This window comes from Aegilops tauschii, chromosome 3 (assembly GCF_002575655.3).
Source record: "Aegilops tauschii subsp. strangulata cultivar AL8/78 chromosome 3, Aet v6.0, whole genome shotgun sequence".
Taxonomy (NCBI): Eukaryota; Viridiplantae; Streptophyta; class Magnoliopsida; order Poales; family Poaceae; genus Aegilops; species Aegilops tauschii.
Genome location: NC_053037.3, coordinates 498559421 through 498575157, shown reverse-complemented (window position 1 = coordinate 498575157; position 15737 = coordinate 498559421). Strand labels below are relative to the sequence as shown.

General features: G+C 44.9%; 1 long non-coding RNA gene across 1 annotated transcript; it reads left to right on the top strand.

Annotated features, from left to right (window-relative positions):
• Positions 1 to 9679: 9679 nt before the first annotated feature.
• LOC109748678 (uncharacterized) lies at positions 9680 to 10809 on the top strand. Its single transcript, XR_002229418.4, has 3 exons — positions 9680 to 9967; positions 10076 to 10138; positions 10371 to 10809. It is a non-coding gene; the product is annotated as an uncharacterized lncRNA (long non-coding RNA).
• The last annotated feature ends 4928 nt before the right edge of the window (positions 10810 to 15737 follow it).

The following is a 15737-nucleotide window of genomic DNA, read 5'->3' as shown; positions in this document are numbered from 1 at the left end:
GGTTCATCATCCTCATTGGTGCCTCTCCGATGATGCGTGAGTAGTTCATTGTAGACCTACGGGTCCGTAGTTAGTAGCTAGATGGCTTCCTCTCTATCTTTTGATTCTCAATACAGTGGTCTCTTGGAGATCTATTTGATGTAACTCTTTTTGCGGTGTGTTTGTTGGGATCCGGTGAACTTTGAGTTTATGATCAGATCTATGTTTTTATCCATGAAAGTTATTTGAGTTTCTTTGATCTCTTATATGCATGATTACTTATAGCCTCGTATTTCTTCTTCGAATCTTTGGTTTAGTTAGGCCAACTAGATCGATTTTTGTTGCCATGGGAAGAGGTGCTTTGTGATGGGTTCGATCTTACGGTGCTTGATCCCAGTGACAGAAGGGGAACCGACACGTATGTATCGTTGCTATTAAGGATAACAAGATGGGGTCTATTTCTACATAAATAGATCTTGTCTACATCATGTCATCGTTCTTATTGCATTACTCCGTTTCTCCATGAACTTAATACACTAGATGCATGCTGGATAGCGGTCGATGTGTGGAGTAATAGTAGTAGATGCAGGCAGGAGTCGGTCTACTAATCTTGGACGTGATTCCTATATAATGATCATTGCATGGATATCGTCATGATTATTTGAAGTTCTATCAATTGCCCAACAGTAATTTGTTTACCCACCGTATGCTATTTTCCTCGAGAGAAGCCACTAGTGAAATCTACGGCCCCCGGGTCTCTTCTTTATTATATTTGCCTTCGTGATCTATTTTTATTTGCTTTTATTTTCAGATCTATTAATCCAAAAATACAAAAATACCTTGCTGCAATTTTTATTTATTTATTTTATCTCGCGTTCCCGCGAGATCTATTTATCCAATCTACTACAATTTTACCTATCTTTTTACCCGTGAGGGATTGACAACCCCTCTCTTACGTCGGGTTGCAAGTATTTGTTCCTTGTGTGTAGGAGCTGTTTACGGGGTCTTGCGTGGTTCTCCTACTGGTTCGATAACCTTGGTCTCATCACTGAGGGAAATACCTACCGTAGATGTGCTGCATCATCCCTTACTCTTTGGGGAAATACCGACGTAGTTCAAGCCACATCACGAGGCACGTATTGTATTGTTGCCATTAAGGATAAAAAGATGGGGTTTATATCATATTGCATGAGTTTATGCCTCTACATCATGTCATCTTGCTTGAGGTGTTACTCTGTTTTCATGACTTAATACTCTAGATGCATGCTGGATAGCGGTCGATGAGTGGAGTAATAGTAGTAGATGCAGGCAGGAGTCGGTCTACTTGTCACGGACGTGATGCCTATATTCATAATCATTGCCTTAGATATCGTCATAACTTTGCGCTTTTCTATCAATTGATCAACAGTAATTTGTTTACCCACCGTATGCTTTCTTTGAGAGAGAAGGCGCTAGTGAAACCTATGGCCCCCGGGTCTATTTTCTATCATATATTTTAAGATCTATAAAACCAAAAACACAAAAATACCTCGCTGAGTTTTATTTACTTTTATTTGTTTTATATCTCTCTATTATATCTCACTCTTGTTCGTGACCGTGAAGGGATCGACAACCCTTTTTTTGCGTTGTGTGCAGGTGCATAGATTGGAGACTTGCTTCTGCCTCCTACTGGATTGATACTTTGGTTCTAAACTGAGGGAAATACTTATCTCTACTTTGCTGCATCACCCTTTCCTCTTCAAGGGAAAAATCAACGCAAGCTCAAGAAGTAGCAGGTTCCTGCCTCCTCGGTCCGATCACTAAGGCAGCCTGGTGCGGCTGAAGTTGCTCTTGTGGGCCACGCTCTTGGCCGGTTGGGGTCTTGTCGCGCTCGCGTTGCGCAGGGCGGAGCACGTGCCTTGACGTAGCTCCTCCGGTTTGCGCAGCCAGAGGATCTTGGCTAGCGCCGGAGTAGGCATCGTTGCTGCGCTGACCGCAACGGGGAGGGGGAAGCTGAGTGTTTCCACCGCCCACACCGGTTTGGCCATGCTCACCAGAAGGTTCGCGAAGCTGGACGGCTCCAGCTGTTCTAACTCCTTCCTCGACCGCCGTGGGCACAACGGGAGCGCCACCTGCGCTGTTCATGCCGCCCGCGGTCGCCGTGGCATTCGCCAGGCCCGCCGCCGCGTGCGTAGGAGCCTTCAAGGTGGAGGGATGGACCGCCGCAACAATCTTCTTCTTTTGGGAGCCATGGATCAAGTCAAAGGCGATGAAGCTCGATGTGCTAGCTTTTGCTTCAGTTTCGCGGGAGCTAATCCACCTACCCTGGCGTGCCAAAGATGTCGTGGAAGAACATGATCACCTATGGGGCAGGGCCGCCCCTTTGTGGTTCGGTGAGGGGGATGATCGTATTGCACAAAGAGCAGAAATAATAGGACAGCAGGGCAAGGGACAGCTCTCTTTTACCCAGGTTCGGGCTGCTTTGCAGCGTAAAACCCTATTCCTTCTTTGGTGGATTGATTTGGAGGAACACAAAGACGCGGAGCGCTCTAGCCCGGCAAGGGTGCCTCGGGGAGAGCAACTACGCACGTACAAGTGTTGAGGGATCAAATGTTCGAACCCTTTGCTCGGTTGCCTCGGGCCTCCTTTTATAGCATAAGTGGTGACCACAGTAGCAAAACAGTCTTTACAGTATGATTAGATGGCTAAACAGTGCTATCGTACCTAACTCTGGCAGTTAGGACAAAGTGCATTAAATGCACTACTAGGTGTCATGTGGAGGTTGAAACCCGGCAAGGCTGCCACGCTGCTTATCCAACTACCCCTTATTAGAGTGACACGCCACGCAGACGGGTGTCAATAAAGTTAATCTCTTCTCCAGCAGGTTGCCACGTACCCGGCAGGATCCACCTAGCCACTTGGGAGCTCGACGCCACACTGATTAGTGGCTGGCGTGTGATGAGGTGGAGCAGTGGCGTTCTGGTCAAGGCTTGCCGGTGTGGAGCCTGTCGGGACATGTCTTGGGACCTTGGGTCTAACCTTGGTGGCCCCGGAGACCTTGCCGGGGGGGGCTGGCCTCGGCCCCAGGTGCAGTCTCGACCCCGCGGGGCTTGCCTGCCCGGTAGGGGAGACCTTCCTGGAGGATTCTATGGTCACTTTTCTCTTCTTGATCCGCTCCTTGATCTCACAAAGAGCGGTTTCTCTGGCTCATCTTGCATCAAGCATTGATACTTGATGTACGATCTGTCGCACGCCTGTGCGCAAGTACACGCAGCGAACACATAAAGGTTTGTTGCACCGACACCAGGCTATTGATCTGCCCGGCCTTCTGCAACCATCTCTGTGGATGGAGGGAGATGGAGTTAAGTACTTCGCCAAAAAGAAAATCCGAACATGAAAATAAAGTTAATTATGACTCCGGAGGAGGGTTTGCGGCGTCGAAGCCAATGTCTTCATCTTCAGCCGGCCAATCCTTCTAGGGTTTGAACAACACCTTCTATAGCTTGGCGTGGGTGGTGCGGTAGAAGGGGAGCACGGTGGCTAGGTCGATCTTTGCGCTTGTAAGACCACATGGGGACAACCTGGTCTTGGAAAGAGAGGAGGCGGCGACGGAGCATAATCTGAGCCACACTGGTTAGTTTGACCTTCTTCTTTATCATTTGGGAGATGCGGTTTTGCAGCGACTCCACCTCCGTGGGCGACCCCCACTCTAGACCCTTCTTGGTACACGACACCGACCTCGTAGGAGGTCCAGATCTGAATTCAGGGGTTGCCGCCCAGCCCACGCCACGTGGTTGGTTGATATAAAACCACTCTTTCTGCCACATCTTCACGGTATCTATGAAGGTACCTTCTGGCCACTCAACCCGGGGGAGCTTGCTGATCATCGCCCCCCACCCACACAGTCCGCCTGCTGGCCGTCGACTATCTTCGGCTTCACATTGAAGACCTTTAGTCACAAGCCTAAGTGTGGTTGGACCTGAAGAAATTCCTCGAAGACAAGGATAAAGGCCGAGATGTGCAGGAAAGAGTTCGGGGCGAGATCATGGAAATCTAACCCATAAAAGAACATCGGACCCCTGACAAAGGGGTGAAGGGGGGAGCCTAGTCCCTGGATGAAGTGGGGAGTGAACACCACTCTTTCGCCTGGCCTGGGAATGGGTATGACGTGGCCCTCCTCCGGAGCGGTGGGCGACGTTTGCCAGAAGATAGCCGGCGTGCTTCAACTCCTGGATGTCGTCTTCGGTGACGCTAGAGGCCTCCCACTTGCCCTTGGAACCATAACCGGTCACGTCCGGATTAAGGGAATGGTCGGAGGAGTTTTGGAGGACAAATGGGTCTGGGCGCTGAGAGATCAAGAGATTGGGAATGCGATAGCAATGGGAGAGCTGAGAGCGTATGGAGAACTTGGTGGCTGCTTCCCTTTTATAAGTTGTCGTAAGCCCAAGGGTCCTTTTACTGCGCCGCATACCTCGTCGCTTCCCGATGTAATCATGTCGTTATGCGCGCATGGGATAACCCAAATCATTGATCATATCCCTTAAAAATGGGGCACGATCCCCATATTGATGGGACAGGCCAATAGAGAAACTGCCTCGAACCGCGACTCAAGTTTTCATAACTGGTCGGTGGCTGTGACCGGTTGTGACCTTTCGCTAAAATTTGTCAGATAAAGGCACTATTTATGCTGGGACGGCTGGCCTTTGGGGTTAAGTTACGTAAACACTTTGGGACTTGTCACGTCGCTTAGCAGGCATATGGCCGGTGATTATTCAGACGGCCTTTGACGGAATGAACTGGTCTGCGAAGCCGATAATTCTTCGCATACACTTCGGCTTTGAAGACTAGTTCGGGGGCTACTGAGGGTGTCCCTGATAGGGTGGTCCTGGGGCTGGCGGCCTATCTCTCACGGGGCGCCTTGATGGACCACTATAGATTTCGTAAAGCGAGGCCAAGTTTCAGATGACTCCCTGCTTCAGATGGAAAGCTCCGAAGACCTGGCATGTACTCCAAGACAAGATTACGGCGTATGCGTGTTTATTCCATGTTGGAGACTGACCATGTGTAACCCTAGATACCCCTGGTGTCTATATAAACCAGAGGGTTTAATCCGTAGAGGCTAGAACCATCATCCTACTCATCTAGGGTTTAGTTAATCCGATCTCGTGGTAGATCAACTCTGTAACCATCATACACACATCAACATAATCAAGCAGGACGTAGGGTTTTACCTCTTGGAGAGGGCCCGAACCTGGGTAGAACATCGTGCCCTTGTCTCCTGTTACCCATCGATCCAAGATCCACAGCTCGAGACCCCCTAGCCGAGATCAGCCGGTTTCGACACCGACACTAGGTAACCGTTTGTGTTTTTTTGCTCGTCGCAAATAGTTCGTATGGATCACCTATATACCATGTTTCGCACACACAACTCTTATCTGAATCGTGCTTGATGGATCGGCCATCGCACAAAGTTTGTTTTACTGGTGACGGTTTTATTACCATAACGTTTGTAATTGATGCATCGCATCTAGTTTGGTCGATTAGTCTCCAATACACGTGTCGTCTTAGGACCTTCCTGCAGTTTTGGGTAGTAGTGAGGTTAACAGGGAGGGGGGAGGAGGCTTACGGGGATCTAGGGTTGAGAGCCGGCCGAGTCGCCCCAAGGGAGCAATACGGAGACAAACGGGTCTGCCCTTACTTGGTTGATTTTTTCAAGAGTGGACATATTCAAGTTGACTGCAATATTCACTTGCGTATGATTTTTTTCCACTCAAAATAAAACATCAAGCGGATATAAGCCCAATGAGCACACACCCTATCTTTTCATAGTTAGGATGCAGATATCCAACACCAACACATACATATGAAAAACACGCCGGCAAAGAACAAGCCCATACATATGAAAACATGCTGGCAAAGAACAAGCCCATACAAGACCCAATATATGCCTAAGCGAGAAAGAGAAAGAGATCACATGAATGAGTTTGAAATATGCTTTTTAGGTGGTGGACTATGACATGGACACGTGTCTATACGGAAGAAAACTGTTGTGAAGTGTGAACTAGTTGGGGGGACAAATGTCGGCAGACGTAACGTCAGGTGACTTTGGTCACTGACATGTGGCCCATCTTGTTTGCGGCCCAACATGTCAGTGGTCCACAGTCAGCCAATCCCAGCCGCTTGTGGGGATACACGCCGAGTAGTTGTGAGCGGGATAGAAGGAATGTGATGGGCGGTAAAAACCGAGGGGAATCCTTGAATATTCTAGAGAAGTTGGAAAATAAAACCGAATTAATGAGCATCACACTATATTCAGCGACTAGACATGGGCAATGAATCGACCTGCTGTATACTAGTATTATACTAGATGCCCTGTTGCGTCCTTGCTGAAAAAGCCAATCATGAGGCAGTAGGGATGTAAGTGGCAAATAAATGGCGTCCACAATCCCGTTTAGTTAGTTTTTGCTAGTTTGATAGTTTATTTTCCTCAAACAAACAAAAAAACCTTTTTGAACTATCATATCATAAATGGACTTTAAACGGGATTAAACGAGACCCGGTTGACATCCCTACGTGAGGGTAGTGGACAAGCTGGATATTTTACTGTTCAGATGCATAACTACCAACTTATATATCTTGAGACTTGATCGTCCGTATATAAATCTTCCTTCTCAGTTGACGATGCCACAACCCATCACATGTACTTTGATTCCATTCGCAAGTTGGTAACAGCATATCAAGGCACATGTGCCGTACTTAAATTATTGTGTTTGCAGGTTATGAGGTAAGATACTCAAATTTGAACAACAATACTTGTGATGCTGGAGTCATAAGTATCAGATCGGAGATGCCTTTGGGCATCTTTTTTCAGTGTGGCCCATAAGAATTCAGACAGTGAAAAAAATGTTACTACAGGGAAAATGACGTTCATGTTTAAATACTATGACATACGCAGATCATATGGACAATAGAACATCCCTAAAAAACAGATAATCTGCTTCATACTCTCTATTTCATTTCTTTTGTCTGCATATTTTAATGCATTAAGACAAAAATTTACTTAAAATACATAACCGGTGTGTGTTTTATATGATATAATTTCATATAAGTAGATTCGTATTTATAATAATTATTTATTAATGTGATTTGTATCATGTAAACTACATATCCATGTAATTATTGTTGATCAAAATGTTGTGTTTACGAATCAAAATATTTCTAAAAAAACAACGGTGGGATTAGTGGGCAAGCTGGATATTTTGGCTACTTACTATTCAGATGACAACTACCAACTAATATACTCGGAGACTTGCTCGTCCGTATATTAAATCTTCCCTCAGTTGACGATGCTACAACCCATCACAGCAAGGACTTTGATGCCATCCGCCAGTTGGTTACAGCATATCATAGCACATGTGTCCTGGTTAAGTTATTGCATTTGCAGGTTAGAGGAAAGATGCTCAAATTTGATCATTTGAACATCCATTAAACTTCTGGCGATGGCGTCTGACATACCCTCTTATTTTTGCAATTTACAACTCATGACATGTGGAGCACTTTGATGGAGCTCAAGGAACGCGCAACGGAAGAGGAATATCCTCGCACACCCATGAACCAAAAAGGACCAAGGCGCTGTGTTCGGTCTTTGCCAAATACTATGGTGGGGAGCCGAGTTTCTGTTTGCACACGAACACTTCAACGTGTATCCTTGATGTCGGGGGTGATGCACCGCAACTCACGTCGATTGAGACCCGCTCGGAAGAGCGGTACACAAGCAAACTCGGCGGGCACTTTTGTGGACCCGAAACCCACTCGCCTGGCGGGAACCCTGTCTGGACACGCGGCGGCTAGGGGCTCCCCTAGGTCGACCTGATCGCCTCTAGGAGCTCGATGATCACCACCCTACAACATGAAGAACGGACAAAGAATGGATAGAAGAAAACAAAGGAGAAGATAAAGGTAAAAGGTAAAAAAAGTGGTAGATGGATTGATCGGTTGTGTGTTGTTCAATCGGCCGCCACCTCTCATCAATTTATGAAGTGGATGGACTTCCCGTACAAGAAAAGAACTCCAAATCCTTTTAAAATTAACCGAACTCGGATTTAGGTAGGCCTAAGACAACAATGCAGTTTTAGGACCCACATGCCGCATATGACCTTGAATGGAGACATGCCCAAAATGGAATCTATCCGTTTTGACAAAAAGAACAACTTTTGTGTTGAACCTTTTCCGAACCAAGGCCATCGGATAAACACGTGAATTATTCCTTGCCACCCAGTTAAGCCGATGAGACGGTTCGAGCAACCGCAACCATCGTTCGCGCGGGCTTGTTGCTAGCTGTCTTCGGTCGCGGTGAGGTTAGTAGAGAGAGGGGGGAGGATCCGACGGTTATGTAGGGTTGAGAGCCTACCGAGTCGCCCCAAGGGAGCAACGCGGAGATGAACGGATCTGCCCTTGCTTGGTTTATTTTTCGAAGAGTGGACATATTTAATTTGACTGACATTATCACCTGAGTATGATTTTATTGACTCAAAATAAAACGTCAAGCAGATATAAGCACAATGAGCACACACCCGACCTTTCCAAACTGAAATTCTTGTGCATGGAGCACATTTTAAGTAAGTTTTGCATGTTGTTGTTTTTGGTAAATTTTGCAAGTTGGTTTTTTGGTAAGTTTTGCATGTTGTTGCTATTTTAGTTAAGTTTTGCGTGATGCACACATTAAAAATCCTCTGAATGTACATAATCCAAAATGTACACTAGTAGGAAACGGGCCTTTAGTCCCGATTCCTAAGGGCCTTTAGTCCAGGTTCTCCAACCGGGGCTAAGCATTTGGGACTAAAGGCCCACACTTTTAGTCCCGGTTGTGTTACGAACTGGGACTAAAGGAGCTTCACGTGACCGTTGTGGGGCGCCCAGGCAGGAGGACCTTTAGTCCCGGTTGGTAACACCTACCTGGAATAAAAGGCAGCCACGCGTCAGTAGCTGCCAGACGCTGGGGTTTTTCTTTTTTTAAGGAGGGGTTTAGGGTTTTGAAGGGTTTATGGGTTTCATATTGTGTTTCCCCCTTTTCTTTTTGTGTTTATCATTCAATTCTTTTACATTTAGGGTTTTCATTTTTATCTTATGTTTTCCATTCAACTAGACGCTATCTACTATATATATATAGCGATGAAGGAACCGTTACACGACATCGTCATGAATATAGAGACAAGTGACCTCTTTTTTTCCGTGCTAGGTCGAACAATATGTTTTCGTATATCTATTTGACGCTACTACATATAGTACACGTTCACGCATATATACAAAATAACATCTCTAACGGTCCCTAATATCTAATTACCAACTCTGAATTCCAGTTCCTGATGGTATACTCCGGTTTTAGCTATGATCTCTTCAAAGAACAATCCTGCCAATTCCTCTTGAATTGCTAGTATGCGAGGCTTTGGTAGGAGTCCGTCCCGCATCCGTTCGATCTAATTTAAAGAAGGGGCCTATATATAGTATATATATATATATATATATATATATATATATATATATATAGAAAATGGGAGTACATACTCCTGCGCACGGGTGGCTAGCTCGCTCATTCCCTCGTGCTATCTAATTCGCTTTATTTAGAGAAAAAAATACATGCTGAATCTGAACCGAAACTGTGGTCATTGCTCCGATTTTTTTGGTTTCTTTTTATGTTGCCGTCGGCCCACCTTATCCATTTGACCGCTTATCCATCTCTCCTCGTGCTTCATTGGCGTCCAGCTGCGGCAATGGCGACGACGGCGGCCAAGAACAGTTCGATCGGGAGGTCCATCTTGTCACAGGCCAATTGTGGTGACGTGACTGACCAGGTAGTTTTTCGGCACGGCGGCCATGGGAGAAATAAGATCGGAGGTGCACTCACTTCAGCGGAGCCATGTTCTTGGCTCTTTTTCCGTTGATGTTGAATCCTGCTCCAAGTTCTCCAACCGCAAGTAGCTGCTTTTGAAGTCCACCAATTATATGCCAGGTACCTGATCGATTTGTCTCACTACCATATCCATACATAAATTCCTCACGGCAACAATTCTCTTAGAGCTTCATTAACTCAGACTGATCTTCTTATTCCTTCTTTCAGGTTATGCCAAGAACCACCATAGATCTGGTTTGTGGCACGACAGGGTTGTATCTCCTCGTACAGGTTGGCAACTCTTTCTCGTCTAATTTTTATAGGGTTAATCGAACATGAGGATGCCTTCCATGCCCATATGCCACATGCAAATAGTCCAAAATTCAGATTTGGGGATTTTTATTGTGTTCATGGTTTGTATGAATTTAATTCCAAATTGTGGTAAACAATTAGGGATGCCATCCGATTAAATTTAGGTGCACTTCAATGAAGTAATGCCATCCGATCTAATTTGTACATGCAGGGTGTATGTCTTTGGATGCATTACGACGACGCCGCCGGCGGCCATGTGCGGCGGAGCGGCCATCGTGAAGTTTCATGCATGCCCGACGAGTGATCCGACTCGCCCAATCTCATCTGCAGCTGCAGTGTCGTAGCCTTCCCTCGGGTCTGCTCTCTCCAAGTCTGATACACGCCGTGGAAATATGACGTCAGATTGAAGAACACATGAATCACCATGGATCTCCTAGCTACCGATGGTGCCTGTTTGATCCATGGCTCCATGCCCTATAAGTGTGCATGACATTAATTTGCTTGTACGTACGCATGAGAAACAGTTGGCAGTTTCCTTTGCACCCATATAATCGAGTCATGTTTCTTATTGTTGAGGACGTATATGTTCCCTGCAAAAAATTGATGATGTATATGTACTCCTTCTGATGCATATGAACTGATTTTTTTCATGAACTTACCTTTTATTTCAGATGGATATACTAATTGTTCTCAGAATGGATGAATGCATATATGTATACTCCTTTTGATGCAGTATATATACTTTTTTTTGGTATACACTTCTTCAGAAAGAAACTGCAGCACACTCTTCCAAAAAATGCAGTATATAATTCTTAAACAAATGGCAGTATATACTCTTTGAGTATTTTGTTGGTATATACTCCTTCAAAAAAAATGGCAGTATATACTCCTTCAAAAAAAATGGCAGTATATACGCCTTCAAAAAAATGGCAGTACATACTCCTTGAATTTTGTTGTTATATACTCCTTCAAAAAGTTCAGCATACACTACTTAAAAGGCAGTATAGACCTCTTCACAAAAAAAAAACAGTATATGTCCTCCATGTGCATTGGGTATATATCGTCCACCACCCATTTGAAATATATTAAAACATAGATGAGGTATATACTGCTAGCATGATGTAGATGAAAAAGGCCTATATCTACACGCTTCATTCCCAATCTGAAGAGGTATAAAGGGTATATACTAAGATTAGAAAAATCACATAAAGGGTATATACCACTTGCGTTCAAAGTGATATCTCACTTCCGTAACAAATCCAGAATTTCCCTTACAAACAGGAAAACAAATCGGACTTTCCATTGGATAACATGCACCAGTTACCTACAATCTTGGAGGTTGTTTGCGCATGCTACGCAATTTACTAATTATTTAATTAATTATCCATTGACAGGCCATTTAATAGGGTGGGAGTACATACTCCTGGGAGTATAAAAGAGGAGTCCTATATATATTTAAGTTTTTCATGTCCTTAACAACATTCACTTATTGCTAATTCTTCAAAGTTGGTTTTCTTTTAAGTGAATGTGATCGGACCCGTTCCCCATTTATGCTAAACTCAACCCAGTCTGTTCACAAATTCTTCATATGCGTTCTATTTGAAACCCGTTCAAAATCTTCACTGTGTCCTTGTCAGCTGAAGAATTTGCGAACGAAACATTAAAAATTTCATATGTGAATTTTTGGCTTTTGCCGCTCAAACCGTTTCGCATCCCACGATAAGATTAAACTACTCACCCACGATCTACCATGATCTCCACCTCTCTGTACGTGGGTGACACATGTCGCTAGGATGGCAAGGGTCAGGGGCATGTTCGTCCAAATTCTTCGGACGGGCAGTTTTTCACCATGGCTATAAATACCCCCTACCTTCCTCATACTTCATTTACTCCGCTTGACCTCTACTCGCTCGAGCTCTCAGACCTAGCGCCGCCGCTACACTCCATCGTGCAAGTGAGGAAGAGCTTCACTGCCTCGACCTCATCGCCGTCGTACTCGCGCCGGCCGCGGAAATCTTCACTCCGCCGCCGCCGTAGCTGTCTCTCACCGCCAAGTTAGGGCGGGGGAGATCTGAACGGATGAACTTCTCCATCTTCACTCCCAGTTCGTTGTGTTCTTCGTCCAGGGTAATTAAAATCTGATTTTACTGCCCTACTTTGATTCACATGATTTTCACAAAATCTTCAAAAGGTGTTTATTCTTCAACTTCCCAATCCTTAAACACCCAGTTGCATCTGTACCTTGATTTGTTTCTCTAAGCTATGTTTTTCTTCAAGATTCCTCAATTGTGAGGATTGTCAAATCTATACAACTCTGGAACCTAAGTCAAGAACGCTTAGTGAAATTTCTCAAGACTCCCATGGTCCAATTCCTCAAACTTGGTACTTTTGAAAAATTTCTGAGAACGCATATGACCTCTCCAAATTCTTCGCACATATACTCTGTTCACAGGACAAAAATGTCTGCTGCTGAATCACTAGGTTCTCATCAACTTAACTCATTTTCAGCGTTCCTTGAAGATAGATTGCATACTTCCTCAGAAACGTATTGTTCAAAATCCTCAAGTGAAGAAAATGGCTGATGGTAAAAGACCTCAGAAGGGAGGAAAGAGACTAGAGTCCAACACTGCTTTTGAGATCCCTGATGACATATATGCTGGGTACTGTACTCCTGATGAGGAAATTCATGGAAAAGAAAACAAGAATCAGCGCAAAGTGCGCATACAGAGGATTGAAAGAAGATGGGCTAAGGAATGGAGGGAATATCGTTATGTTACTCCAAAGCACATAAAGAAATTCGCTGTTAACCCTCTTGTCCCAGACCTCCATTGGCTCCAGGCCAAGAAGCTGACCCCTCAAGCATCAGGTGCGGTGAGGAATTTCCCAAGGAATGGGTAAAACGCCAAGCCAGGTTGGCTAAAGTAGCAAAAGAAGCAGTGAAGAATTCAATGAAGATTCTGCTGCTCCTGCTGAGGCCTCTGCTAGCAAGCCAAGGAAGGCTTTGCCGAAGAAATCAGCTGTGAAGCCGAGTTCCTCAACATCAATGCCCTCACAGCCAATTCTGAAGACCCCAAAGCAAATTTCTTAGGCAACCTCTTCAAGGGCAGCTCCAATTCCCACTGTTGCAACAAAATCCTCAACTGTTGCTGCAAAGTCCTCAACACCTTTGCATCTTGCCACATGTCAAAGGACTGCAGGCTTCTCAATTGCTTCAGGAGCATCTACTAGTTCCTCAGCTCCACCACAGTCCTCAACAGGTCCATCCACTGGTACGCGTCGGTGCTATACAAACGGTTTTTAACCCCTTTCCGCGACGGCATTTGGGACCGTCGCAAAGTGAGTGTGTGCGATAGGGTGTCCTTCCCACATGACCTAGAAACCGTCGGTGATATGGAGCAGTGATCCAGAGGCCTTCCAAAATGTAATCGTGTGCGATGCAGCACACACTAAATTCATTCGCACGTGTGGTATTGGTGATTAAGCGTTTCTAATGAGGCAGTGAAACCATACGGTCTGTCGTAACGAACCATTTGGAAAACAGTATGTAAGGCACACGGGCCAACATATGAATTGTGTGCGATTTGTGCCCATCGCACACGAGTTTTCCGCGTAACCCGTCTACCATGCTAGACTCCATCGCACACGTTTGCCAACAATTACCGTCTGCGATAATGTTCTATCACAAATGGTTCAGGAGCCGCTTCACACACATACAAGTGCTGCAGACCGTTTGTGATTTGTTGGGTATCACCCACGGTTGCCGCAAGAGTGACGTGTGCTTTTTGTTTGGGATCCCACACGTTTCCTCAGAAAATTACGAATGGGATTGTATTTTGCATTGGGCACGGTTTACTCCCAGTTCTCGTGTGCGATAACGCGATATCACAAACGGTTCCGGAGACCCTACGCACACGTAGTAGCGCTGCAAATCGTTTGCGATCTGCTGTGTATAACCGACGGTTCCGCTATGATTGACGTATGCTTTCTGATGTGGATCGCACACACTCATTTAGTTGAACCGTGTGCGGAGCAATTGCCAGGTTAAAACAAAAATATCCCATTTTGAATCGGCATGCAAAAAGCAAATTCGCCACAATATTCAATTGAACAAATAAACAAAAATATCCATTTTGAATCGGCATGCAAAAAGCAAATTCGCCACAATATTCAATTGAACAAATAGTGTCCACAGGAAGAACATTCATCAGATTTCACAACAATTGCAATTGAACATATGGTAGCTAAATTCCAATGATTTGTCCACACATATATGCATTACATAATTAATCATAGTGTACGAAATACGAAGACCTCATCAGATGGAAAATAATCCATGCGTTATATGTTTAGCGGCTAACTCTTACTCAATGTTTCAGGAGAACGCATGTGATACGTCCATTTTGCATCATGCTTTTATATAGATATTTATTGCATTATGGGCTGTTATTACATAGTCACAATACTTATGCCTATTCTCTCTTATTTTACAAGGTTTACATAAGGAGGGAGAATGCCGGCAGCTGGAATTCTGGGCTGGAAAAGGAGCAAATATTAGAGACCTATTCTGCACAACTCCAAAAGTCCTGAAACTCCACGAAAGTTATTTTTGGAAATAATAAAAAATACTGGAAGAAAAATCTACGTCAGGGGGGCCTCCACCTGTCCACGAGGGTGGGGGGCGCGCCCTACCCCCTGCCTCGTGGGCCCCCTGTTGGCCCTCCGGTGCCCATCTTCTGGTATATGAAGTCTTTCGTCCGAAGAAAAATCATAAGCAAGCTTTCGGGACAAGACTCCGCCGCCACGAGGCGGAACCTTGGTGGAACCAATCTAGGGCTCCGACAGAGCTGTTCTGCCGAGGACACTTCCCACCGGGAGGGGGAAATCATCGCCATCGTCATCACCAACGCTCCTCTCATCGGGAGAGGGCAATATCCATCAACATCTTCACCAGCACCATCTCCTCTCAAACCCTAGTTTATCTCTTGTATCCAATTCTTGTCTCTAAGTCCGGGATTGGTACCTATAGGTTGCTAGTAGTGTTGATTACTCCTTGTAGTTGATGCTAGTTGGTTTATTTGGTGGAAGATCATATGTTCAGATCCTTTATTCATATTAATACCCCTCTGATTATGAACATGAATATGCTTTGTGAGTAGTTACGTTTGTTCCTGAGGACATGGGAGAAGTCTTGCTATTAGTAGTCATGTGAATTTGGTATTCGTTCGATATTTTGATGAGATGTATGTTGTCTATCCTCTAGTGGTGTTATGTGAACGTCGACTACATAACACTTCACCATTATTTCGGCCTAGAGGAAGGCATTGGGAAGTAATAAGTAGATGATGGGTTGCTAGAGTGACAGAAGCTTAAACCCTAGTTTATGCGTTGCTTCGTAAGGAGCTGATTTGGATCCATATGTTTCATGCTATGGTTAGGTTTACCTTAATACTTTTGTTGTAGTTACGGATGCTTGCAATAGAGGTTAATCATGTTGGAAATATGCCCTAGAGGCAATAATAAATAGGTTATTATTATATTTCCTTGTTCATGATAATCGTTTATTATCCATGCTAGAATT